The sequence below is a fragment of the Erpetoichthys calabaricus genome, chromosome 13 (genome assembly GCF_900747795.2).
Source record: "Erpetoichthys calabaricus chromosome 13, fErpCal1.3, whole genome shotgun sequence".
NCBI lineage: Eukaryota > Metazoa > Chordata > Cladistia > Polypteriformes > Polypteridae > Erpetoichthys > Erpetoichthys calabaricus.
The window spans coordinates 40401704-40427476 of record NC_041406.2 but is presented as its reverse complement, the minus strand read 5'-3'; the positions used below and the strand labels follow the sequence as shown (position 1 = coordinate 40427476).

The 25773-nt window shown below is 39.7% G+C and overlaps 1 protein-coding gene across 9 annotated transcripts in view; it reads left to right on the top strand.

Annotated features, from left to right (window-relative positions):
• Nucleotides 1–25773, top strand: part of LOC114664168 (retinoic acid receptor beta) — a 572516-nt gene that overhangs the window by 407228 nt on the left and 139515 nt on the right. The window lies entirely within an intron of this gene.

The following is a 25773-nucleotide window of genomic DNA, read 5'->3' as shown; positions in this document are numbered from 1 at the left end:
TTACTCATCTTGATCCACTGTACTAGTTCCTTTCATAATTTTAAACACTTCAATCATGTCTTCTCTTAATCTCTTTTTGCTTAAACCGAGAAGGCTCAGCTCTTTTCATGTTTCCTCGTAAACGCATCTCCTGTACCCCTGACATCAGCTTAGTCACTCTTCTCTGAACTTGTTCTAGTTATGTCCTTTTTGTAACCTGGCGACCAAAACTGTACACTGTACTTTGGATGAGGTCTAACCAGTGCATTATATATAAGGATCATTGATGAATAGTCATCATAAAGCAAAGAAACACCAAAAACTGTAGACGCATGAAATAAATTACCAAGAACTGTGGTAGAGACTGTCAGATCTTGACTTGATGTTATTTCACACAATCTAGGTGAATAGGATGGACAAGTGTGTTAGGCTAAAAGTCATCTTCTCATCACAACTTTTCTTATGTTCTGCAACATTAAGGTGTTTGCCCTAGTACTGGTTTTAAACCTTGTAAATTTCAGTTGCATTTTTCCTATCTGTTTATAGGCATTGCATGACATTGTACTAGTTTTTATCACTTTTCAGCAGCTCTTATGCATAATATTAATAGTTGTTTGAGCATAGCCACTTTACGTTTTACCTACATGTTTTTGTTTTGATGTTTGTTTTGTACTTTACTTATAAGTGTATTTTTATTTTTTCCTAACATTGATGACTGAACTTTTTACATCCTCCAGTGTAGTGCACAAATAACCATTACATTTCACCTCATTCATCAAGTTAGACTTCACTGCTTCTTGTTGTTTCTGTGCTCATGATTTACTTAATAATGAAGCAGCTACAAACTAACAGGATTTTACTGTCAAGACAGAAAAATGTAGAAAATATTGAGCTAAACTTGACATAATAAGGATACTGCCTGTCAGGAACATGTAAATCATTTTTCATTTTGTTTCATAATTTATTCATTATTTTATTGTTGTGACTACATCATCATCTGGGCCTTTTTTTGCAAGATTTCTTCCTGTGTGCTATCATTTGAGTTCTATGAGCATTGCCATTTTCTGTTTCTGGTTTTGTAGTCACTATAATGCTAGTTGCCTTCTAGACACAAAGTTAATGTTTCCCTGACCTGTAACATTATAGCAGTCATGCCCAATGGTTAAAGTAGTGTCTCCGTGAAAGTCTATTTTCTGGACAGTCCTAGTTATGACTTTTATTTCTTGTTCTTAGTGACTATGGTTTATTGAACCCTTTTGATTTTGACCTAGGCAATTTCAGTCAGCTCATTTCCTTAACCTGCAAACATCTGTGAGACTCAACATTTTTAATGCAATTTGTCTGAACCTTTGTCTAAAAGTTCTTTACAGGCATGACATTACCCATACATGTTTTGTCTCATCTGAATGTTTTTGTTATTTTAGAGTGATTCAGAGAGTAGTTTATTTCTTCCAAGGGGGAAATACAGCTTTAACAGTAGCTGAAGAAATATTAAAGCAATCAACAACCCCTCAAACACAAACAAGAATAGCAAAAAAGAAGGAAAAAAACATATGCCTTGGGTAAAGACATGAGAGCAGTCACAGGGAGTCATTATGCAGGCATATTCCGTATGAAGAAATGAAGGAGTCCCAGTAGTCTTTCTAGACACACTTCTGTTGAATAATTTGTTGGCCAAAAGTGTTTAAATTATAGTATGTCATAAAGAGGATGTACAACATTGTTCAAAATGGCCATCAGTTTTGACTTCATTCTGTCCTATAAGTGAGACTGTCTTTTTAGTAAAGTTATTGATTAGATGGACTTCTCCTGAGGTGATGTTACAGGCCCAGCACACTATGGCATAAAAAGATCACACTGGCTATCACAGAGTTTAGAATATTTAAAGGACAGCACTACTCAAATTGAAGGAGTGCTATCACCTAAGAAAAAAGTGCCCTGCCGTTCCTTCTGTAGTTCCTCTGTGTTACCAGACCAGTCTTGCCTGTCATTGTGGACTCCCTCGTACTTGTCATAATGCGTCACCTTCACATCCACGTCCTGAATAGTGAACAGGTGTTGAGGCTGTTTGGTGTGGCAAAAGTCAATAACCACCAGTTCCTTGGTCTTGCTGATGTTGAGATGCAGACAAAGTTCTCCACCAGACCCCTGTACTCTGTCTCATCCCCTTTATTAATACACACCATTATTACAGAGTCATCTGAGAATTTCTGCAGGTGATATGACCTGGTGTTATATTTATAGCTTGAGGTGTACAGAGTAAAGAGGAAAGGAGACAGGACTCTTCCTTGTGGTGCTCCAGTGTTACTTACATCCACATCAGAGTCACAGTGCTTGAGCCTCACAAACTGCCATCTGCCTGGCAGATAGTTTAATTATCTGGGACACCAAAGGCTCATCCACCTGCAATAGCCCTCAGTTAACAAGGATGACTGGATGGTACTGAATGCACTGGAGAAATCATAAAACATAATCCTTCCATGGCTGCCACCTTTGTTCAGATGGGAATAAGGCTTGTGCAGCAGATATGTAATTGTATCTTCACTCCAATCATTGTCCACAAGTGGTCTAAGTGGTCTTTCACAAGAAGGCTCATATAGTCCTGGACTGACCTTTCAAAGATCTTCATGTTGTGGGATGTAAAAGCAAATGCTTTGTAATCTTTAGGTGAGGAGACACCAAGCTGAAACAATACAAGATATGAAAACCCAGGATATAAGGCACACACTATTAATAAAGACATTAGTCCTGAATTCCTGCATGTTGTATTCATTGTCAACTTATGGTTCTGTTGTTAGCTTTTGTATTACTGTCACTAGTTTGTAGAACTTACCACATCTTCATACTAGATATGTAGCTCAACGTTATTTACAGGAAATTAAGCAAAAATATTACAATACAAAAACTCGTGTCATTTTCTAACCTGCTTAATCCAGACCAGGTTTGCCGGAGGTGCAGTGGCCACCTGAACATACTCCAGTCCTTCACAGTGTAAACACACACCAACCATACATTATGGGGAGTTTAGCGTTGCCAATCCACCTAATCTGCATGTCTTTGGATACTGGGAGGAAACCAACGCTCCTGGTGAAAACCTACACCAAGAAGAACCCAAGATGCGAACCCTGGTCTCTTTACTGTCAGGCATATACACAAAGTAAATAGATAAAATGAAAGGCCAAAAATAATACATAAAATATTAATAAAATAAACATTGAAAGAAGGAAAGAAAACAGCAAGTAAGAATTTCATTGTAGTTCATACACATAATGATAAATTTGAACTATTGTTTGTTTTAATGACTTAAAAATAATGGTAAGAATTGCAAATTAATGACTAAGGGAAAAAAATCAAAACATTGTATAACAAAATTTTAATTAATCCTTTGATTGAGTCATTATGCCTTGTTCAGCTCCGCTTCCTACTTTGTACCCAAAGCTACCAGGATAGGCTCTGGCCCCTCTCAATCACAAATAGTAGGAGGAGAGTTTAAAAGTGCTTTGATCAATGGATTACTTAGTTAATGTCAGCAAGAATTTCTTAACCTCACCTAGTGGTTATGTAGCAGTGAGTGGATAATATTATGAAATAATAGAAAGACAGTAGTGCTATTTGACATAAATGTGAACTCATATACATATAAATCTGTAAAATTAATTCATTATTCTGTATAAAGTATAATTAATAAAATAGTCTATATGCATGGAATTATAAATTACAGACCTGTTTTTCAAGCATTTTTATTATTTCGAAGTTGGATTTTCTTTGCTAAAGAAGCAACAAATAAAGGTCAATTATACAATGTATGCCTTAGGATTACAGCGTGTTGTGTATGTAAAAAATTCAGCAAATAAAAAAAAAGCCTGAAACCATAAAAATTTATTGGATCCTTAAAAAAAGGAAATGAATCAGTCATACCCTATTTAAGTCACTTTGTGTTGAGAACCCAGTTGTAACAAGGGGCGCAGTGAATGTGCTAACTTTAAGCTTGCCCCAGCTGCCTTCCAGCTTCTTTTGCCAGAGCTCTTTCCTTCTTGATTGTTAGCCTTGTCTCTCTCTATTATGTACATGATTGCTGTTCTCAATAGTGCACACTTCTCTTAGCTTTGCAGTGTGAGAGCCAGTTTCTTTATTTCACAGGTCACAAACACTGTTTTTCCACTATCTTCAGGCAACAAGGTGGAGCAAGGCTAAGCCTTGCTTCTAACACACACACACACACATATATATAGAGAGAGAGTGGCCACCAGGGAGCGCACCAGCTCTTCAAACCTAACATAGACAATCATTAGGCACAAGTCCAACAACTCACACATTTTTTATTGTGATGTGGGAAACACTTTCACTCATTTCTCACCTGTACTGCGCAGTATGCACCAAGCATATTCCTGCCCTGGCAAGAGTCATCCTCTCCCTCCTGACTCTATATTATATATATATATATATATATATATATATATATATATATACAGTAATCCCTCGCTATATCGCGCTTCGCCTTTCGCGGCTTCACTCCATCGCGGATTTTATATGTAAGCATATTTAAATATATATCGCGGATTTTTTGCTGGTTCGCGGATTTCTGCGGACAATGGGTCTTTTAATTTCTGGTACATGCTTCCTCAGTTGGTTTGCCCAGTTGATTTCATACAAGGGACGCTATTGGCAGATGGCTGAGAAGCTACCCAGCTTACTTTTCTCTCTCTCTTGCGCTGACTTTCTCTGATCCTGACGTAGGGGGATTGAGCAGGGGGGCTGTTCGCACACCTAGACGATATGGACGCTCGTCTAAAAATGCTGAAAGATTATCTTCACGTTGCTATCTTTTGTGCAGCTACTTCCTGAAACGACATGCTGCACGGTGCTTCGCATACTTAAAAGCTCGAAGGGCACGTGTTGATTTTTGATTGAAAAACAAACTCTGTCTCTCTCTATCTCTCTCTCTTTCTCTGCTCCTGACGGAGGGGGTGTGAGCTGCCGCCTTCAACAGCTTTGTGCCGCGGTGCTTCGCATACTTAAAAGCCAAACAGCCCTATTGATTTGTTTGCTTTTCTCTATCTGTCTGACATGATCTGCTCCTGATGCGCACTCCTTTGAAGAGGAAGATATGTTTGCATTCTTTTAATTGTGAGACGGAACTGTCATCTCTGTCTTGTCATGGAGCAGAGTTTAAACTTTTGAAAAAGAGACAAATGTTTGTTTGCAGTGTTTGAATAACGTTCCTGTCTCTCTACAACCTCCTGTGTTTCTGCGCAAATCTGTGACCCAAGCATGACAATATAAAAATAACCATATAAACATATGGTTTCTACTTCGCGGATTTTTTATTTCGCGGGTGGCTCTGGAACGCAACCCCCGCGATGGAGGAGGGATTACTGTATATATATATATATATATATATATATATATATATGGTTGAAATAGTTATTTGACAGTAAACTATTTCAACCATTCTATGATCTGCTTCTCACAACTGAGGGCATCGTGGCGGATGTTAGCCGACTTGCTGACCAACCACAAGCGTTACCTGGTAGGTAACCACCCATTCAATCAGATTGTGAATCAGACTACGAATGCCGTATATATATATATATATATATATATATTATATATATATATATATATATATATATATATAGTGTCACAGGAGGCTGGGGGACAGACCCAGCCGGGACGCCTGGAAACACCGGGAGGTGGCGTATTCGTTCTCCGGGCCACGAGGGGGCAACCGCCCTGGATCGGAAGAGGGCCATGGGAGAGGAGCAAGGAGGCTCAAGCCCATTGGGGCCTGTGGCCACCGCCAGGGGGCGCCCCGAGCCTCAGAGAGCCCGGGAGGCATTCACTTCCGCCACACCTGGGTAGATGGAAGAAGAGCCTTCCAGGGACGCCCGGAGTGTTTCTGGGTGCAAGGGCTGCACTTCCGCCACACCAGGAAGTGCTTCCGGAAGAACATTGTCAAGCACCTGGAGCAAAGCTCCCGTGGAGAGAGGAAAGGCGGCCCAGGGACAGAGAGAGAGAAGCCCAGAGGAAAGGTGATTAGTGCTGGGAGCATAGTGTGTTGTGCGGGACTGTATTGTGCAGAGAAAAACTGTAATAAACGTGTGTGTTTTATAAAGATGTGGCGTCAGTCTGATGGTGTCCGGGCATATATATATATATATATATATATATATATATATATATATATATATATATATATATATATATATAAAATTGTACAGGGAAACATGTTTCCTTACTGTGTACATGACAATAAACTTTGAACTTGAACTATATTTACAGTATTTATATATATATATACATACACTGCTGGTCAAAACTTTTTTAACACTCCAGTTTTTCTTCAAATTTAATCAGTTGAAATGCAATGAACAACCTAAAGTAGTGAAAAAGTAAGCAGTGAATTGCCAGAGATTTAACTTTTCAGTTTAGGTTAGCTACCACTGAAAAGAACAGGAAATTTCAGAATATTACAAATGGGCCTTTTTCAGGGAACAACTAATAGGTTACAACGTACAGATGTTCTGCAGCAATTAAAGTAAATTAAGCCTTGCAAGTTGAAACAAACAATTTGCACAGGTGTTCCACCTTCTGTTGATTACTTAAAAACCCTCTGTCTGTCTTAAAGCGGAGTTGGAACAGACTGTGTTACTACACCCTCTGAAGTACTACTTGGACAATATTACACTGTATAACATTGTAAATTCCAGTGATAATGGCAAGAAAACTGCAATTAAGATATGAAATGAGACAGAGAATTAGTACCCTTAGAATTGTAGGCTTTTCATTTAGAGAAACTGCAACAAAAATCAAAGTGTCAGTGAGTACAGCGTCTTACATAATCCAAAGAAAATTGGAAAGTGGCAGAAACTATGATAGGAGGAAATCTGGCAGACCAGAGGTCACAACCCAATCAGAAGACAAGTTTCTGAGGGTCACCAGCCTGCATGACAGGCACCTCACAGCACAACAGCTTTAAGGATAGCTTAATAGTGGTAAAAAAAAAGTAAGTCTAAGTTTCTACTGCGAAGAGGAGACTTTGTGCTGCAGGGTTGACAAGGCGAGTGGCAGTAAGAAAGCCATTCTTTAAAGGTCAAAATAGGGCCTTGAAATACCAGCTGTGGACTACTGCAGACAGGATGAAAGTCTTATGCACCAATGAATCAAAATTTAAAGTCTTTGGATTATCACGCAAGGTGTTTGTATGCCATCGAGTTGGCGAATGGATAGTTCCTCAGTGTCAAACTGTCAAACATGGAGGAGAACATGTGATGGTCTGGAGGCAGAGTTGGTGACTTGCAGAGAGTGACTGGCATTTTTAATCAAAAAGGTTACCACAGTCTGGCTGTTGTATCAGCAAAAGGTGGCGGCTACTTTGATGCATCAAAAATTTGAAACACTTAATGATTTTTTGACTTTTGTTTTTAATTTGCCATTGTTTATTTGTTTTCTGTCCTGATTTCCAAACTGAGGTGTTTTAAAACTTTTGACTGGTAGTGTACGTATATATGATATAATTTTTTTTCCCAGTAGGTTCCTGGAATCACAGATTTCACAGGTTGCCTGTTTCCTCCCTCATATGTGGAGATTGTGTAGAAGGGAAAACATTTTTTTGACTCTGGTTAATTTCTGCCAGTGTTGTTATGCAGATGATAAGACTGTAAGTGCAGTTGGACAGTTGTTTCTCATTTTGTCATTTTTTTAATGTAGTTCAGTTGTTTTAATTGTTTTTCTTTTTTATATACAAAATTTGAATTACAAGAGCAATGAGCTGCAGATTAAGTATAAGCACTTAATACGGTGGTGATAAATATGTAAAATTGTATTGCCACACTGAAGGTTACAGACCAATATTTTGGTTGTTTAGCTTTCATTAGGTGTGTGCGTGAAAAAAAAAGAAGAGGGACACAGCAGGGTAGAAAGGTGAGTGGGTGTTAAAGTTAGTCATTAAAGAAGATAAAGGGAGATATTAAAAGATTAGTTGGTCATTCAGTACTAGAGGAATGTGTGATGTGAGGTTCTGCGTAAGCTTTGGTTCTTTTGTTTTTTTTCTGAAAGGTGTCTGTGAAACCTTTTGAATGGACTCAACCAGAAAGATCAATATAGAGCTGTGACTGAGATAAATGAAATGCTGCTTTGATCTGAATTGCTCAAACACATGTCTAGAAATATTTGTCAAACCTTCTATCTGTATATATTGTGGCACACCTTATGCAATCAAATCTATGAAATAAATTAAAATGCACTTACTTTTGTACTTTTCAAAAAAAAAATGAAGAGTAAGAAGGAAAAGAGATGCCTGGAAAAAGTTTTGCTGGTAATCTACAAGTTTATTATACAGAATCAAATGAAATCAACCGATTAAGTTAAATATTTGCTAAAAAGTCCCACATCCACTACAGCTGACTAAACATGAGTATAGTCTTGGCAAAAAGTTTTGAGAATGACACAAGTATTGGTTTTCTCAAAGTTTGCTGCTTCAGTGTTTTTAGATCTTTTTGTCAGATGTTTCTATGGTATACTGAAGTATAATTACAAGCATTTAATAAGTTTCAAAGGCTTTTATTGACAATTACATTAAGTTTATGCAAAGAGTCAATATTTGCATTGTTGACCCTTCTTTTTCAAGACCTCTGCAATTCGCTCTGGCATACTGTTAATCAACTTCTGGGCTACATCTTGACTAATGGCAGCCCATTCTTGCATAATCAATGCTTGGAGTTTGTCAGATTTTGTGGGGTTTTGTTTGGCCACCCACCTCTTGAGGACTGAGCACAAGTTCTCAATGGGATTAAGGTCTGGGGAGTCTCCTGGCCATTTTTTGCTTGACACCCTTCCCCACCATAACCTATCATCTATGAGGAAGGAGTGAAAGCTTTAGATTCGTCCAAAATTTTGATCTCCAGTTTATGATGGATTTCAACGTTTTAAGGTCCCCTGATACTGAAAACATCGCCATTTGAATGATGGGTGTGTGTGTGTGTCTCTGTTTCACACTTTCTTGAGGACAGTCCAGAGCAGAGGTCCCCAACTCCGATCCTGGAGGGCCCCAGTGGGTGCAGGTTTTCATTCTAACCCTTTTCTTAATTAGTACACTGTTTTTACTGCTAATTAAGTTGGGGACCCCGGTCTAGAGCTAAAACGGCTGGATGGAAAAATACCAAACTCGAAAACCTGTTATGAGATGACTATGTGCTGATTAGTTTTTGAGCCAAATCATTCAAGAGAAAGAGGCACTCTAGAGGAACCCTCAAATACTGAAATTCTGTGATTAATTATGAATTCTTCTCGTCAATTGCTATTGTAATGACCTATTTTATGATTAGAAAGATCAGCATCAGAGCAGTAAATAATTATTGAAATGTTATAGAATAGTTCGGGTAACTTGGTTCCCAGGGCACAAAGCCTACTGGTGCTCACGTCCAAATTTTTTCTTATAATAAATAATTTTAATTTCTATCACATGTTGTTTTTAATTATTTCTCATTATTTTATATTAAATATATTTAGAATCAAATATTCATAATTTGAACCTTTTTTTCATTTATGGTTAGTCTACAAAATATTTTAATAACCTTAACCTTAACCTTAATTTTAACTATTGTTCTGTATTGAATTACAGTATATAACTAATATTATTTTTTTTAAAAAACCCTTCTCATACAGTAGACACCCAAAATTATTAAGCAATGTGGACTTAAGTCGCTCCAGGGGCCTTGAAGCTTAAGCTTCATTAGTTTCAGAGTAGATCCACCCCTGCTTGGTGGCCTCCATCGCTTGTCTTCGTCTTGTACAATTGCTCAGTTTTTGTGGACTGCCTACTCTAGGCTTTGTGCAGTACCGTTTACATTTGTTAATGAATGATTTAACTGAACTCCATGAGCTATTCAGTGACTTGTCTCCATCCCCATGTACTTTTCAATAATCGTTTTATGAAGTTGCTTGTCTTCGTTGTGTAGTTTAGGACACCATTCCATCTCATCACAAGTTGGAACTTCCAGGTAAGGTGCATTTAAACTGCAATCAATTGAAACTCCTTCACTGCAGGCAGGTGATCGCCACTGAACTTACTATGTGACTTCTAAAAAAACTGGCTGCACCAGCGATGATTTATGTGTGCTGTATTAAAGAGGGGTTATACTTATCTGGTCAATAATTTACTGTTTTATATTTGAATCTAATTTTGACCAGTCTGCAGAGATCTATTTTCACTTAAGTTCAACATCAATGAGTTACTTTCTGATGACGATTATCAAAAAAAATCAAATTAAATTCACATCAGTTCAATGTTGTCTGAAAATAAAATGTGAAAACTTCCAAGGTGGTAAATATTTTTTATAGCCAGCGAATAGTCACATTTCCAACAATCAAAAAATCTTGGATTCCCAGAATTTTCCTTGCACCTTTTGCATTATTTTTGACTTCTTTTTGACTTCTTTGTTTTTGTGACAGGTGTATCTCAGCTAGGACATACAAAGACATTTTTAAGTGAGCCAGATTGCTCCTTCCCAATAAATTCATACTGGTAATGGAAGCTTCTGTTCAAAATGATCCTGTCTAGAGATTATATTGCTCAGTCTTATAAGCTTTGCTGTTCAATGACAGATAGTCTCTTTTGAATAATGCAGTCTTCTAACAATGTGACAGTGGTGATAGATGGAGGATGTGTGTGTGTTCTTTTTTAAATCTGCATTGCTGTGCATAACAAACTAGGTAAATCCTAGCAGAGCGGATTTCATACCTGTCTATAGAAGTTAATTTAATAAAAACAAATTGAACTTCTCATTCTATATGTGAGAAATCTGAATAGTGAAAACATTTGCTATATAGTATACGTTTTGAGAGGTCTTTACTAAAGTTAATCTTATATTCTGGGACTGTTTCACAGAAACAAGTAACTAGAGAACTCAGCTCAAAAAAAGAAACTTAAATAGTTTACATTCCATCTCACTACCAAACAATTTGACTGGCGTATTTTACTAGAAAAAGATAGTCCATACCAAAGAAAGGGTATTATTTTGAGTAACATGCACAAGCTTTGGCCAGTGAGTCTCTACTGAGTTGTTTTTATCTATTCAGGCTTCCCCTTCTGGAGCCACAGAGATTCTCTTTGTACCTTCGGCTTCATTCCACGTTCCTTATTTACTCTGAGCCAGGTCCTCTGTTGAATGCCGTCTAACCTCGGAATCACCTCTCCTATGTTGAACAGACTCATACACAAGTCACACAAAAGTGAACACCAACTTGTGTTTTGTTTTGTTTTCTGTCTCCCTGTAATAGAATTACCTCTCCGCCGTGGTGAACGTAAGGTGTAAATAATAGCCTTGGTTAATTGCACTCTTTGGTTGTGAGCCAGGCAGGTTTCACATGACACTCTCCACTTTCTGTTGAAGAGATAAGATATCAGCACAATTAAAGTGAAAAAGAATCTGATTCCTTTTTGGCAGTGGTGAGTACTCATGAAACACACGCTAATACATCGAGCCTTGAATAATTGATACATAGCACTTTCATTTTTTCTTTTTCAATCTGTAAATGAGAACATCTAACATGGCACAGCATGGAGTGACACTCAATCCATCACACATTAAGATAACAAGATGAAAGATAATGATTCCAATTAAGATATTGTTAATAGGCAGAAATTAACATCAAGAAAAGGATCTGTTTCAGTGCTGGGAGAGCTCGGTTTACTGTATGGCCAAAATACAACAGAAGCACTAGTAATACTTAAAGCTTGCTGGGGAACTTTTCCATTTCACCGACACATGGAACAAAATGGTATACTTGTTTTTTTTGTTATTTTTTTTTTGTTGATTTATTTCAAGTTAAAACACAACTTGGCCCTGGGTGACAAGATTCAGGGATTCTTCTTATTACTGTGTATGAGCAGCAATGTTCAGGATATATGATAGTATACAGATAGAAAAGATAAGCAATACTACTTATTTATAGTTACAGATCTTGTACAAGGTATATTCAATCTTCCATATCCATCTTCTTTAGGCATTATAGGCATACCATAGTTGTGCTTGTCTGACAGAGAAAGTTTCTCATCTTCTCTTTCTACTATCCTTCACTTTTTAAAGCACTGGTTTACAAAATCTGTTGTGTTATCCATCCATCCATCCATTTTCCAACCCGCTGAATCCAAACACAGGGTCACGGGGGTCTGCTGGAGCCAATCCCAGCCAACATAGGGCACAAAGCATGAACCAATCCCGGGCAGGGTACCAACCCACCGCAGGACACACACAAACACACACTAGGGACCAATTTAGAATCGCCAATCCACCTAACGCTGCATGTCTTTGGACTGTGGGGGAGGAAACCGGAGCGCCCGGAGGAAACCCACGCAGACACGGGGAGAACATGCAAACTCCACGCAGGGAGACCCGGGAAGCAAACCCAGGTCCCAGGTCTCCCAACTGCGAGGTAGCAGTGCTACCCACTGCGCCACCGTGCCGCCCCTGTTGTGTTATCCAGGCATAAAAAATGTAGAGTGAAAGCCATGTCAGTGCCAGTGTGGAGTTTGCACTCCCATCTCTTAGTCAGCATTGTATTGTGCCTTAGCCTTCCAAGAGGCTCTAGTGATCTTTTTTCCTGCCACATCCACTGCCTGCATATTCACATTGCTAGCTCCAACTTGGTAAGAGCCAACACCATTTGCATTCACTTCTTCCCAACTATGTGAGCAAATCCAAACTGGGAACCTTTCCGAGACAGCCAGTGGAAGAATGGCAGTGGATGGGGCCATGACTCTCTCTGTCTCTCTCTCATATTCTGACAAACACACACACAAACTCACACACCCACTGGATTGTTTTTCTCTTAGTACTTCAATGTTCCTTCTATCTCCCAAAGACCTGAGTGCCAAATGCAAATTCTAAGTTGACTTACTATAACTGACAATTCTTTGCAATGGACTGTCAACCCATCCAGGAATGGTTTCTGTCTTGCATCCTGTACTGCTGGAATAAGCTTTACTGTCCTGAGACCATAATGTTACATTAAGCAAATTTAGTAAACAGAACATTCACTTAGGAGTTTTTCAATCTCTTAGAAAAAGGAACTGTTCCCTAAAAATGAAGGGTTATTTGGCATAAGCAGCATTAGTCATACAGTAATTTCATACAAGTTACTTTTTTTGACATTATTATGAATACTAAAAGAGGATTTAATTGTTTTTGGCGCTAATCAGACATTTCCACACCCTTAGGGCGTGTTATTTGTAAATGTCTTTCATGCTCAAAACACTCCTTTGACTCATTAGCTGAAACCTCATCAATGACTATAAATATACATTTTATGTAAATCAGATTATACTTTCACATGCAGTGCTTTGATGTCCTTGCAAGAACAGTTGGATACTCATTAACATTTATTTACATTTGAAAAATGGATGGCTGTCCACAAAAAATTGATTTACATGACAACATTTGTAGTGTTCGTTCTTGCATTCATTGCATTGAACTATATCCATCCATCCATCATCCAACCCGCTATATCCTAACTACAGGGTCACAGGGGGTCTGCTGGAGCCAATCCCAGCCAGCACAGGGCGCAAGGCAGGAAACAAACCCCGGGCAGGGCGCCAGCCCAACCGCAGGGCACACACACAATTCAACTATATATTATACTCATTTTACAGTACATCCAATTGAAGTTCTAATTACTTAATGTGTTGTCTTAAGGTATGATTTAGAAAGTAAATATGGATAAATGACACATCTTTTGTTCATCTGAATGTCACTATCTCAGACAGAATTAGCACATAGCTAAAGCACCCATCATATGTGACAATACTTTTGACTGGTTAGTGAGTAGGACACGATCTAGCACTTGCTCACAGTTTAGTGGTAGAGGAAGATGGTTTGCTCTAAAGGATTGACTTCCAAAGTATCATTCTACATACCAAAAGCTAGAATACTAATTAGCAAAAGTCAACAATAATTAGTGTTTTTTTAAAATATAGTACAGCACTCTCTTTACATTAGTGCATGACACAGAGTGCTTTTCAGATTCCCAAGCTCCATATGGAAAACTTCAGACACATAAATGTGGTAAGTCAAGCTGAATGCCAAGCACTTAATGGCAATGTGGAAAAAAAGGACTGACAAACTCAAGAACTCCTACGGTCAGTCAGTCAGTCATTATCTAACCCGCTATATCCTAACACAGGGTCACGGGGGTCTGCTGGAGCCAATCCCAGCCAACACAGGGCGCAAGGCAGGAACAAATCCCGGGCAGGGTGCCAGCCCACCGTAGACTCCTACGGTTCTTACAGAAAATCAATCTTTGCTAAGTAGCCAGTCTTGTCCTGGATGCACTGGCAAGTGTCCAAGGCTGTATTGGTGATGTTTGCAACGACTGAGTAGGTAACTCTTTGTGATCAGTCTGTAATGGTACAGTATCTCCTTTCAGTTGTGAGTTCTGTTTTCAGCTATAGGGGAAATCATTTGGACCAGCAATGAAATGAAGCCTTAAAAAGCTAAGAGGGAGATTAAGGATAGACAGCATAAGATGATGAACTATTCATCTGTCCATTTTTCTGTACTCATTACTTGTGTTTTTGATTCAGAGAAAGCCTTAGCACTCCTCAGGTTTATCTGCCATTTTCCAGAGACCAGCCTTGGATGATATGTCATTCCATCGCAGGGCACATTCACATTTCACTTGTGTAAATTAATTTAAATTAACTTACCCAGTTAACCTAGTGGATATCTCCTGGATGTGTGAGGAAACTGGAATGCCTAGAGAATCCCCATTAGGGCCTCAAAAACCATAAAGCTGCATACAGGCTTGTCATCCATTATCTGAACATTTTTATTCCACTACGAGGTATCTGGGAGTCAGAACCTAAAGCCATGGTCTAATTTAATGACTGAAGTTGCTGATGTCATCACTTTGTGTATATTGGATTACATGACTAGAAATCACAGGGTATGACAAACCACACAACTCTTTGATGACTTTTAAGCACAAGTATCATATGCCTGCCTGTTTTTCTGTCAGCCAATAATGTGCTGTCTGCCAGAGCTGGTTCTCATCAAATGCTTTTCAGGTATGAAGGGTCCATCCTCAATCTCTGCCATTTTTTTTTCTTTTTCCCATTTTGTTGTGTTCTGTAAAACATACAATCAGACAGGCAAGTTTTTCTTCAGGTCCAAAATGCCCATTTTCCATATTCCACATAGGTAAATTATATACTTTGTACTTTGGCTGAGTGCTCATTGGTTCTCAAAATTCATTGCACACAGAGGCGCATCACAGACTGGTTGGACTGAGTCACTGGATATGTCACACTACACGAGCACACCATGACTGCCTCTGTAGATTATATAGATTAAGTATGGGATTGAACATCACTGAAAAAGTTGTGTAATGTGACAGGGCTTTAACCTGGCAGCGTCAAGCACAATATAGGAATGAGACCCAGAATGGGATGACAGTCTTTTTTGAACCCACACACTAACCCACTTACATGAGATTATGTTATTCAGAGAGAACTTACATAAATATGATAAGAATGTAAAAACATTGATTTGTTTCAAACCAGTTTTTGTTAAACTTGATTTGCATGTATGGAATGTTTTTTGATTTTAGTAAAATAAAATATATAAAAAAAAAGAATGTGAAAATGTCACATAGGCATAAACAGGAGTCATACCCAGGCCCTTGGAGATGCAAAGTAGTAGCATTAATCTCTGTGCCTTGGTGACACACATAATGATAAGCTGTATATAAGTCCTTTCTTCTATCCACTTTGTAAATCCTTGTAGCAGCTGTCTGTCCCAGAAGTGCTAGACACAAAGTGGGAACCAACCCAATATGAGACACAAGTCAATCTCAAGGCACACTCGCACACAACCCACAAAATCAGATTTGGAATGCGGAAGGAAAACAACTTACGTTCTTGGGCAGAACATGCAGACCCCATACAATTGATGCTCAGGTAGATCTAGCAGAGTATTCAGTCTAGTTTTAAATGCTGAACCTGATAGGAAATTGTCACATTTACAGGCGGATTAATTCAAGGTTTGGATTCCCGATAACTAAAGGCCTTACTGCCCATGGTAAATGGTAGGAGAAGCAAGGAAAAGTCATCCAATTTTATTCCCCACTCTCAAGATTTAATAGAAATCGACATAACACAGCTTGTGTAATGCACAGATTTCCTTGGGTACTTTGTGTCAATGTAATTTGGTGGCAGTTAATAGCAGTAATTTAATCAAGAAAGCAAAGCAACTATGTTTAGTTTTCTAGAGATTTAGTAGCAAATTCAGTTTGTGCTCTCCTAATTACACTTTAATGCTTTGCTGATAAGAAGGAGTTTTTTCTTCTGTTTTCTATTTATGTCTGTGGGATTGTTTTTGCAAGCAGCATGAAAACCTTTTGATAAAAGCCATGAGCTTCAATCAAAGTTTTGATTGATCCATCCATCTCTCCCTCTATTTTTCTAGCCTACTTAATCCAATTGTAGGGACAGAACAGGAGCCAACCTTGAATAGTCCATCGCAGGGCTCTCTCACTCACATTCATGCTGAGCCAATTTACAGTTCCCAGTCAACCTAACAGGCATATGGGAGGAAAACAGGAGTAACGGAAGAGAAACTTGCACAGAGATGGGTGAACATGCAAAATACACAGAGGGTGATGGAAGTGTGCTAACCAAGACCTCTGGAGTTGAGAGGCAGCAGCAATAACCACTGAATCACCTATGATCAGTTTATCAAGTATAAATTAAAATGATGTGGATTGGTGACTGTAGTTGGAGACTATTGTTATCCCAAGGCCTTGTGATGTAGAGATTGTATTCCAGTAGGGTTTAAAAAATGTGCCACCCACACAAGGAAGTTGCTTAGACACACAGGTATGGCGTTGTCAACTGGTATGTCTTTGACAGCATACTTGAAGAGAAATGTGTCCAATGTAAAACTCTAATCTGATCTTGATTATGTTTAGTATAGTTAGAGGATGAATGTATTTTATTTAAATTCTGTTCTACATGAATGAAACTTTCATTCATTGTCTGAAAGTCTAATGGAAAGGTCTTCTGAGTTGATTACATAATCTGTAGGCGATGTGAGTGGCTACAACCTGCTCTTTATACAGTGGCATCTAACATAACAGGAAAATATTTAGATGGTGAAAAGCCATGTACTGGCACGACACCTCATGTTTCTGTATTGCACAAACTGCTATCAAGAGAGGCCCCTGACCCACACAATTTGTAATGAGCGATACAGTTTGCAAGAAATAGAATTTGCAGCAAAACGTAGAAGTTACCTTTCCCCCAAAAATTGCAAAACAGGTGGTGTTTCACCAGAAATGACATTCACAGCATTAGTAGATATATTTTCATCTTTTCAACCATCCAGCTTCTAAACCTGCTTAATTCTGAGCAGAGACTCGGGGCAGCTGGAGCTTATCCCAGCTAGCATAGGGCATGAAGCAAGAACAACCCCTGAACAGGACACCAGCCTATTGCAGGGAGAACAAACACACAAGCACCAGGCCAATGTAGCAATGCCAAATCACCTAACCAGTATGTCTTTGTACGGTGGAATAAACCGGAGCACCCAGAGGAATCCCATGCGGACACATGCAAACAACAAACAGGGAGGAACCTGGGTTGCCAATCCTGGTCTCCTAACTGTGAGGCAGCAGTGCTAACACTGTGCCACCACGTCATCCATATATTTTCATTTCACCTGCAGCTTTTCAGAGGCACTGCTAAAAATTCCCCAAATGAGCATTGAGAAGAAGAATCTGTGAATCTGCAGGCAGGCATTCCCTGAAACAGGTGGAAGCATATAGAGTCGCTTGTAAGGATTTATAGAAGACTGAGGCACGTTGTATGGTGGGCCTGAGATAGCAGATTCGGTAATTGTTAGGGAGAAATATTCCTTGCTTTCTGCCCTGGAAAATGTTATTTTAGTGAGAGCCTGAAAAATTAATTCCATAAAACTGTATGCAAAATTAAACTCTGCTGCTTTGCTCATCATTACCCACGTCCTTGAAATGAAAAAATAAAATATTGATATCAAAATATTAATGAATGCAGCCGACAGAGTGTTATATGTTGTTAGATGTTTTCATTTTCTTTCCTGTTTTCTCCCACACCCACTTCATGTTCTGTCTTCAGCTGAGATACTGTATAGTAAACTCTTGACCATTTTAGAATGGTGTATCAATATTGGATCCAGTTGATTCTGTAGCTGATTTGCTTCTTATATGAAATAGCAATGTGAATTATTTTAAGAGTACATGAATTGCTGATAGTGGTCCTAGTTTTGTGCCTAGCATAAAAATCCATTCCTGAGGTAGCGGAAGGAAGTCTTGTACAATTTAGCATAAAGAAGCAACATCACAAGCAGACATAAAACTAGGGATGTCGGAAATTAGCTCTCATATACATTTCTTTTGAAGTATTTTCTGTGTAAGTAATGATTTAGTTTTATTTCTTTTCAGTTGGCTGCCTTTTATGCACATTTTCCGGAGCAAACATGTAACTTTTATGAATGAAAACATTCCTCTTCTGGTGAATGCTCCGCCAACAGAATGTTCAATATGTTAGAGCTTAATGGTTTCCTGTTGATTTTTTATGCAACCAAATGCCTTGAATATTATGTACTATACAGCAGGCGAAACAGCAGCAGAAATAAAATAAGCTTTCATAATCAGAAAAAAACACTGAAGCAGAAATGTTCCTCACTTTCCCTTGGTTTCAAAATTTAATCCCATTGTTTTTAAATATTGAGTTCACATGTACAAGTTAGAATTTCACCATGCTCTGTACATGTTTCAAGCGTGAACCTGAAATGGCAAGAAGGAATTAATCCTTTTTTATTTTATATATTATCACCATCAGTATGCACTTTATAGAACAAATGAAACTGTAAACACTGTCAATTTTGCTATTAATAGAAACAGTAGTGGAAACAACAAGACAGCACTGACAGGCACTAGATGACACTTGGCAAGGATCTGATATCAAGAATGGATTAGAAAGATAACAAATATACTGGAGTTATATGTAGCAAGTGATATTTAGCAGTAACAGAACTCTGGGTAGAGCCTAGCGATGGGGAAGGTTTGTAAAATTGAACACAAGTGCCAAAACATGTATCAAAAATAACTGATATATTATTAACACAAAAAAGTCACACACACTACAACAACAACAACAACATTTATTTATATAGCACATTTTCATACAAAAAAGTAGCTCAAAGTGCTTTACATAATGAAGAAAAGAAAAATAAAAGACAAAGTAAGAAATTAAAATAAGACAACATTAGTTAACATAGAATAAGAGAAAAAACAAACAAAAAAAAACTCCAGACAGCTGGAGAAAAAAAATAAAATCTGCAGGGGTTCCAGGCCACTAAGGAACAATAAATTGTAAGAGAACACAAACTAATAAAAGTATAGATGGAAAACAAATCACTGCTGCCCTTCTGGTTAAACAGAAGTGAGTCCCTCTCTGTCCAGCAGGGTAACTTGTTCACCTGCATACGAATAAAACTAGTCCCACAAGCACTAAATATCTGTCCTATTCTCCTCTGTAATGGAGAACAAAAATGATGCTCAGCAACAAAGAAAGGTGAGCTGAGTTAAGGGCTGCACAAAATGCATTGCTTTCTCAAACTTGTTTCATTGAGATTGTTTCACCTTATTACTGTATATTTGTAATACATAGCATTTTTGTTGTAATTGTCTATACAATGCCTTTAAAGGATGAGTTTGAACTGGTTATTCAAAAGAAAAACAGTTTTCTGACAGTAACGCATACTGTGTGTACTAAGTGAAAATTGTAAAAAGACTTTGAAGTATTATTAGTTCAGAGTTTTAAAGATTGCATGTTTTCCCTGATACAATACTCCCCAGCTGAGTGAGAGGTCTGCTTCTGGCCCGTATCACAAGAGAGCTTTGATACAATCTTCTTCTCTGTGAAGCTGTGTGGATGGATTTCTGATGTGCCACTTCAGAATGAGGAACTCCTGATTCTGATGTGGTTTAGAAGCAGTGGTTTTCAATTTGGAGCAAACTTCATCACTCGTATCTGTGGCATCAGAAGCATGGGTTCTTAGTTTGTATGAGCTCCAATTATTAAGGACAATGACTACAGTTTTTATGAGCCCTTCTCTCGGGAAGGAATTGTGGAAGAAGGAACCAGAGGCGTAGCTAGGACAACTGAAGATTTCGCGCCCCCTCCTGTTTGCTAAAATGGAATGGGGAACATCAATTCGGCGCCCCCTGGATGCTGCGCCCGGAGACAGATATCCCCTCTTGCCCCCCAGTCAAGCTACGCCACTGGAAGGAACAGGTAGAATTTATAAGACTCTGGAAGGGGAACAAGTTTTAGAAGTACGAGCACTCAGTCCCCCTTCAGGAAGAAAGCCTGGGAGGTGAGAGACAGGTTTTAGATCTGTGAGCCTAAACAAATGAGACAGGGACAACTAAGAAAGTTGCATAAAGCAGGCCCGGTCTTAGGTATTATGGGGCCCTAGGCGAAAGGGGGGTCCAGGGGCCCCCTGAGGGGGGCAGAGCCCCCCTGGAAGCTCTGCGAAATGCGTGAAAATTAGACCAAGGAGACGTTTTCTTGTAACGTTACGAGGTCATCACCCTGCATCCCTTTTTCGCCCGGAGTAGTTAGCTGCTACAATTTAGCCAGTTTCCACTGGGCACCACGTGGCGGTATGTAGCTAAGCCCAGCTTAGTTTTTTTGTATTTTTTCTTTTTTTAGTTTTTTTGTCCTTTTTTATTTTTTGGGATATTTGAAACTTTTGGAATGCATTGCGAGGGGAGGGGCGGGCCGGGGGCCTGGCCGCCGTCGATCCGGTGCCCCCCGGACGCCGGGGCCCTAGGTGGTCGCCTACTTCGCCTATGCCTAAGGCCGAGCCTGCATAAAGTCAGACAATAAGCTGGCCATATGGGGAGCTGACCAGAATGCAAAGATGAACTGATCAGGTAGAATCAATGCTTTGCTGTAACTACAAGATTAAGCACTGCCTAAAAGACTAACATCTAGGACTGTCAGGGTGTGTAGTTTAGGCAACAATATTTCTATTTTGCTATTGTTTATGGTACTAGCTATTTGATGATAATATTTAAATAAGCCTGCTTTTCTACTTTTTTGTTTTATTCTATTTTATCGCTTTGTCAACCAAGAGTGAGGGAGCGAACTCTCCTAAGAAATAATCTATACATTGACAGTCATACTTAGATGATGTCTGAATGTAGAAAACCATAGTCTGGAGTTCAATTGCATTGCAATTGGGAACTGTATATCTGTAAATGTTGGCAAGTGTAAGAATAGCAAAAGGGAGTAGCAACAGAGGTGTAACAAATAACTTTGGGCTACAGGGAAGGAATATGTGATGTATGTTTTAAGCCTTTCCCATGATACATTCAGGGCTATAATAGAGCAAGCAGAGTCAATTTGATTTTATAGTTCAATAAAACATTTGGCACTTTTGATAGAGCAAGTAAATTCAGTTTGATTTTATACTGCAGTAAAACAACCTTCATGCATATTAAAATGTCCCTTTCTTTTCCACAAATACACTGGTCATCAGTGCCGGTGTTAGGTTATTTTGTACCCTAGGCCAAGCTTATTAGTACACTAGCTGTTTGGTAACTAACCCATGCAGCTGGGTTTTTCCCCCTTTCTGATCTGTGCCCTAGCTGAATGCCTAATTCGCCTTAATGGTGGCACCAGGCCCTGCTGGCCATACTACTTTACTTCCAGGTTGAGTTCTTCCTCATACCTGCCAAATTTAAATTTAGTGATCCTTTGGCTAGGGGTGGCCCATAAAACCCCATTGTTTGGTTCTATCAAGGATCAAGAATACTCCCTGGTAGTCCTCAGGCTCTTTTCCAAAAGGTTTTTTTGGTGGTGCCATACAGTATATTCCCTGAGCTTTATTATTCTTTCAAAGAGCCAGATGCACTTTGGTGGACCAAATATAGCCTGCCCATCATACAACATAAAGCAGTCCAAAGCCTATTGACACTCCCTCTCTCAAAAAAACAAAAAAAAAACAGGTATACAACCATCTCTGCTCACCCACAGTTCCACCCTTAGTCTATACACAGTTACAGGGACCATGGGTCGTTTATATAAAGTTCATAACTCCCTTTGTTAAGGTGTCTATTTGGGGTTTCTAACTGTGAGGGGACCACTTCTGTAGTAGAAGTCTCTTCCTCTTTTTCTCTCTCTCAGCTTTGCTACACTTGCCTGTCTGGATCACACCACAATTTGTTTCTGTTGAAGACTTCACTCAGAGCCTTGCCCTGCTCTCAGCTGCTTGTCTTCACTCCCCTGGCCCCATTGGGATTGTAACTGTCAGGGTGCCTCTTACTAGGTAACAGTCTTTCTTTCTCTCTCTGTCTTAGCCTCACTGTATTTGCAAAACCTCCCCTGATTAAAAACTTTCTCCTCACCTGAGTAAACTTTCCTTTAGCTCCACTGGCTGAAAATGTTGTTCTGTAAACTAAAGGCCCCCAGTTTGAGTGCTGTTACTGTCGCAGTGAAGGCAAGCAGTGGAGTGGGGACATTGCCCTGAGCGAATTCCTACACAGGCACACTCATCTAACCCTAGTGCCACCATTCAAGCCCAGTACCCAATCAAAATAAATGCACGTTATTTAAAAAATACCAGGCAAACTCAGAAAGGTGGTCATTTACATGAGAGAGAGGTTAGAATCAAGTTTAGTTTAAATGGGAGGGAAAATACATGTTAATGAGATGAAAAAAATACAGACATGACACTACGAGTGTGTTATAGACTCCTATTACAGACTGTAATATTAGTCAGTATGCTGTATCACTTCATAACAATATGTAATAAACAGGGTAGGTGGGTTCCATTTAATTGGGTGCTCTGTGTGCTGAATACATTAAAGCACTTATTGCTGAAATAAATAATGTACCAAAAGCTCACAACAAAATCACTTAACATTTTGAAGTGCTTAATTGAAAATCAAAAACTTGACTGCTGCTGAAAATGAAAACAGTTTTACATGTATCTTCAGTCAATGTCCAAAATAAAACACTTTCCCTACATAGACAAACAATTTAAGTACAAAGAAGACATTGTGTTGGACGGCCGGGGCCCATGCCCGGCTGGGACACCCCTTTGACACTGGGTCCGGGGGAGCAGCCATGGGATGCACAGTACGTCCCCCAGAATGCGTGATGGCAGCCCTCCTAAATCATCGGGGCCAAAGGTGTGCCCACCACCGGGAGGAGCTGCACGGCTTAATGAGCCCGTGTGGGCTGGAATGCAGCCACACCCGGAAGTGCAGCCTGAATTAGGTTAATTATCACCTGAAGCACGTCCGCCAAGGCGCAGCCAGGGCATTGAGGGGGTCCGGTTTAGTGGGCTCAGGATTGGGTCACTGCTTTTTGTAGATGATGTTGTCCTGTTTGCTTCATCAGGCCGTGATCTTCAGCTCTCTCTGGATTGGTTTGCAGCTGAATGTGAAGTGGCTGGGATGGGAATCAGCACCTCCAAATCCGAGACCATGGTCCTCAGCCGGAAAAGAGTGGAGTGCCCTCTCAGGGTTGGGAGCGAGATCCTGTCCCAAGTGGAGGAGTTCAAGTATCTTGGGGTCTTGTTCACGAGTGAGGGAAGAATGGAGCGTGAGATCGACAGGTGGATCGGTGCGGCATCCGCAGTGATGCGGGCTCTGCATCGGTCTGTCGTGTTGAAAAAGGAGTTGAGCCATAAGGCAAAGCTCTCAATTTACTGGTCGATCTATGTTCCTACCCTCACCTATGGTCATGAGCTGTGGGTAGTGACCGAAAGAACGAGATCGTGAATACAAGCAGCTGAAATGAGTTTCCTCTGCAGGGTGTCTGGGCTTTCCCTTAAAGATAGGGTGAGAAGCTCAGTCATCCGGGAGAGGCTCAGAGTAGAGTCACTGCTCCTCCGCATCGAGAGGAGTCAGATGAGGTGGCTCGGGCATCTGATCAGGATGCCTCCTGGACGCCTCCCTGGTGAGGTGTTCCGGGCATGTCTAACCGGGAGGAGGCCCCGGGGAAGACCCAGGACACGCTGGAGGGACTATGTCTCCCAGCTGGCCTGGGAACGCCTCGGGATTCTCCCGGAAGAGCTAGAAGAAGTGGCCGGGGAGAGGGAAGTCTGGGCATCTCTGCTCAAGCTGCTGCCCCCACGACCCGATCTCGGATAAGCGGAAGAGGATGGATGGATGGCACTTCCAGGTGGGCTATAAGAAGAGCCTGCAGCCACTACTCAAGGTGCCAGAGTCAGGAGGAGGAGGAGGACAACGACGACGACGACAACAACAACAAGGACAAGGACAAGGACAAAGCTGCCTGGGAGGAGTGGAGGAAGAAGAGAGTGATTTTTGTGGGCGTTTTTCTTTGATTGTGTGTTTTGGGACTGTATAGGGCCTGTGGGACACAGGAAAGACGTGCCCCACGCCTGAAGAAAATAAATCTTTTTGTTTAATTTTTGCGTGCCTCCGCTGTCAGTCTGTGTCAGGTCGACGCCAACAAAGAGCTTTTGCCACAACACAAAAAACTCACAGTTTCTGTTCAGCCTTGTCATCATCATGCAAAAGTGAAAAGGCTCCAAACGCACTTTAACTAACAGTAAGTGCATTCACGTTTTAAGTGTGGATGCATTTTGCTTAAACTGTGACAAAACATATCATAGTCACCAGACTCACAGTTTAAAGGTTAGTTCTGATTCATACCACAGACATCCTGGTTATCACACACAAAAAACGTTAGTTGTTGAATGCTTACTATTGTCATGAAACATTCAAAGCCCATTGGAATCAGCCAGCTAATATGTAGAGCTTTCAGAAATATAAGTTCACACATTGGTCTGATAGAACTTTCACAGCATGTAAAAAGGAACAAAATCTCCACGTTATGTACAGTATGTACAGTATTTAAGAGCTAGAGCGATCCTGGATCATTAACTTATGTTCATTTAGGCACCCAGACACACATTTATCTTGAATCTCTTTCTGCCCATGCCATGAAAAGTGAAACATGACTACATGAAACAAACTGCCATATTTACAGTATGTCTAGAATGACATTACTAAAAAGTGTTATTTTACCACAGTTTATTTTTTGTCAACTGGACATTAAACAGGGAATCAATTCGGTGCCCCAATTCTTTCTCTTTGTTTACAGGGCCTCATTTACACTTCACTGGGATTTAGTTTTCCTTCCTTTTCTAAATCAAGAACTGTTACTTCAACTTTTGCCCTAGACCAAGGAGCATATGATTGTGCATGTGTAAAAAACTAGCAACTACAAATAAAAAACTAAAAACGTTTACCGAGCACAGGAGATGGAGGAAATGTCACAAGTGCTTGTTCAATGAAATGTAATACAAAAATGAGTGCAGTACTATGGTTATAAACAAACGCATCTGCATCATGTATTCTGTACACAAGTCTTCCAGTTTATTACTGGAGACATAATCACTGTATTCATATCTGAATGTTGCGTAGCTTTATGCTATAGGCTGCTTGGGAATATATGAGCCAGATTCAAATGAGTGAAATCCAAAGTGTTATCTGTGTGCCTTGGATAGGTATATGGATAATGGTGGAATGTCCTGCGTCAGAGAGGACAGAAGATTTTTTCAACATGAATTAAAGTTGCTTTTTCCTGTAAATGGGTAGAAAGAACACCGAAATTTCTCATAAAGACTGTATTTTGTAAGATCAAATTCACGTTGTATCTAAATGAGATACTGGGATGACTTGGCTATTAACTAACCAGATGAACTTGATGGA